Genomic DNA, 3,861 nt, shown 5'->3' with positions numbered 1-3,861 from the left:
TTTTTTTTTTTTTTCTGACACACTGAAGCTGTGGGTTTATTGAGATTTTAATGTACAAAAAGACAATATTCACAAGAACAGCCACATGTTACTGTCATGTTTCAACACTGCCATCACTACAAGCAAACACTGACACATTTAGACAAGGCGCCATTTAAGTGGGGCACTAACTGATCCAGCAGTGCTGTGACTCTGCCCTCATCATCACTGTTGTCCTCCTGCAGCAGTTGTCCTCTGTTCTGTTTGTCAGACCTGACGAGTGTACCACGTACCAGTACCAGTGTAGTTTTTTTTCCTACACAAAAACTGAGCAAGAGGACCAACTTAAAATTCACTCTGTTCCCTGTCATGAGGATTATGTGAGTTTAACTCAGGTGGAAAACAACCTAAAGCGATCAAGGCTGCTGCTGGAAGTAGCTAAGGAGTGAGCCGTCTCGCTCCCTTTTCATCTCTGTTGAGAGCTGTACATGCTCCGTACCGATAGGACACTCGTGAGAAAAAGGCGGCAGGAGAAGAAGTTTATGTGCAGAAACACAAGTGAGTATTTCAGTTCTCCTCAAAACAGGAGTTCAGTTCAGGGTGGCGTTGGAAGATGTGGACAACTCAAACGTGGACCAAAGTTTTTGAAAAATGTCGCTGGATTGTTTGGCTAGCTTAACAGCTAAGAGAACCTTTGTTATTTGGTAACAGCCAATAAATAAAACAGTTAGTTGACTTTGGGCAAGCAGATTTCTAACCCCCTGAACCATCTGAACTTGACCCGTGTAAACGTTCTGATCACCCCCCTCTTCTCTCTGTGTTTCCCTGGTTGTGATTACAGGAAGGAGGGAGGGAGCTGGTGGGAGACGTGATATCCTGCCAGCCACACCCAAAACTGACAAGATCTCATTTGTGTTTTGTCAGTGGAAGGAAGCATCTCTGCAATGTTTGCTGTAGTGGCTATAACAGCTCCCCCCACTGCTCTGTCTTGTTATCTGCATTCTTCAGTCTGAATACCTGGGAAAACACTTTCTATTTCACACGTAATTCACCAGAGCTTGGTCTTAGCCAAGTGTCAGCATGATGACACCTGATGCTTTCTGTTTCATGCTGCTCAGACGTCCTCCCTCCCTCCCTCCCTCCCCCCACTCACTGCACTGACCTGACACCAGTCGCACCCTAACCCGCAGCACACCATCCACCGCTGACTTGAGAGGGCTTGTTTCCATCACCACAACCAAAAATAGCTCAGTGATGTCCATCCCAAGATCACAGAGAGGTGTCAGGCTGTACACTTTCAGTTTTATTTGGTGCCTTTATCAACTGTGGGTGTGGGTGTGTGGGAGAGAGAGGGAGAGCAGGAGGTGTGATCAGACCATGTGTGTGAGCCAGTTCTCTCAGCAGCTGTCAAACAGGTTCTGCTCCACCTGTCTGAGTATGGTTTACTTTATAGCTGCATTTTTGACACCCATGAATGTGAGCTTCTGTAGCTCCAAGTTTAGGACTCGATCAGAGGGAGGGGCTGATTATCTTTCTTTTTTTCCCTGTCTTGCAGCATGTGCTGCTAATTGCATAAGTCAATAAGTAGAATGTTTTGGATGCCAGGCATTTCCTGGCCATTCATTCTTCCTCTGCAGGAGGATGCAGGTACTACACTAGCTATGTTGCTGAGAGACGCTGGTCGAGCCGCCTTCTCCTGAGGTTGTTATTGCCGTGTCCAGGCATGTTTTATGCACATTTTTCCTCCATTGACTCCCTTCTCAACTTAGATTGCTCGATTGATATGCTGGGAATTTGATGACATCACTTAAGCTAACCGAGAGTGAACCCATTTGAAGTGAAGGACATTTGGGATTGTGTATTGGACAGAAGAGACAACACATTTAAAGGAGACTGTGTTGCTGACTGTGACTCTGTGAGAAGAGTCAATAGGCCAGGTGAATGTGCTATCGTAGGTAAATACTGAATGTTACCTTATCTTACTGAGAGATGAGCTCACTGTAGATCAAACAATGTGACCAGTGTGACGAAAAGACGCAGCGCTCGCTGTCATTTACAGTCATTACTCAACACAAGTTCATTGCTCTTCTACTGCCAAGTGAAATTCCTGGGAAAATCCATATGTGAGAGCAGAACTAGGACACGTCACTTTGCAGTGCTATGCTTCAAAGAGTGGTGTGTGTGTGTGTGTGTGTGTGGTGTGTGTGTGGCTCACTCCTAACCTGGCATTGTCGTGTCATTGTTCTCCTGACAACCTGAAACTAACAGGTACTTCCCTGTCACAAATAACAACCTTATCTTTTGTATGGTATGTTTGTGTGATGGAACCTGAAACATCCATGAATCAGTCTACCATCATTTGGGGAAGTTTTATTCTTCCTAAGAAGCAGAAGGTGGAACCTTTTTAACATTAAGCACTAGCTAGAAAATGACTTTTTAGGAGAACAAAGCACAAGTTTTGAGTTGTATTTTACCATCTAACCACTCTATACTGACCTTTAAATTTAACAAAAGAGCCAAACTTTCAGTTCAGTGTTTATCTGGATCTATTGTCAGAAATGGAATATAATATTCACCTCAATATAGGAGTTGTTTTAAATGTAACCTTAGAATGAGCCATTTGTATTTACAGAAGGAGCGCTCTTATGGAGACTGCCATGTTCTTACAGCAGCCCAGAATGGACAAACCAAACACTGGCTCTAGAAGAAGGCCCCTACGATGAGTTTCCTGCTACCGTAGTTCCTTCTACGTGCTGGGAAAGTCAGGAGTACCTAGTTGGTTGCAGTTAGGTATGTTTGTAGAGACTAATTTTGTTGTTGATTAAATGTAAATTATATTTAGACTAGTCGACTAGTCTAAAAGTAGAAAAACTATGTAAACGCACAAACTGCACACACACACACATCCAGGCTCCACAAATGACTGTTTCTTTACCTCAGTATATCGCTGTACACACGACGTCTTAATGCAGGGGGCAGTTCATTCCATTAATCAGCATTTAAATGTCAGTAAACACATGGCTGCTTGATTGATTGATGTTGGGATAACCTCATACATGATGCCTTTTTTTTTTTACCCCGGGTAGGGGCGGGTGGCTGCATAAAAGCAGCACTGGTACATTAATAAAATTATATCATTAGTTTAGCTGTTAGTTTAGTATTTCTGGTGTTACTAGTGAGATTATCAACGTGTAACAACTAGTCGGCTACTCGTGCACATCCCTAGTGTAACTAAAACTCAATCATACAGACTGCGACCTTTTTAAAAGGATGAGTCTGTTTCTGTCTCATCTCATCTCATTTTAAACAAATCCCATGAACAAACAACAGTGTCTATTTCTCCATACTGTTTTCAACCCCCCAGGCCCCACCTGGTTCCTAACTGAAGATGTGAATCTTTTTAAGGACTAGTAGGGACATTGGGGAAACGATGACTTTTTGCTTTCCTGCTGAGAGTTGGATGAGTAGGATCTATAGCAGTTCAGATCTGTCTGGTAAAGCCAGCCAAGGCCTTTTCTGGGTTTTGTTGACAGTAAAAAAACAAAAACAAAAACAGCACAGAGCAATCACTCTCTTTATCCGTTACATGTCTTAAAACAAGGACACTGAAAAATAAAATGGGAGTCAGAAACTGCAAAATCCACAAGTTATTTGACGAAACAGTGCTCGAGTCTGACAGAATTTGATGGCAGGATTCTTCAACAACTGCCAGGTTTTGAGTGTCAGACAGTAGCAGCCACACACACACACATTCCAGCCAGTGCCATAAGCACTGAGGTTAGGGTGAACAACGCTGCCCAGGTGATTAGTAGATCATTTCCTAAAGCAAGCCAAGTCACACAGCAAGTATGTCCATCCCTGTCCATGTGTCCTTGAGCAAAA

This window comes from Morone saxatilis, unplaced genomic scaffold (genome assembly GCF_004916995.1).
Source record: "Morone saxatilis isolate NCDOM2014 unplaced genomic scaffold, NCSU_SB_2.0 Contig1, whole genome shotgun sequence".
NCBI classification, from domain to species: domain Eukaryota; kingdom Metazoa; phylum Chordata; class Actinopteri; family Moronidae; genus Morone; species Morone saxatilis.
This window is presented reverse-complemented; position numbering follows the sequence as displayed.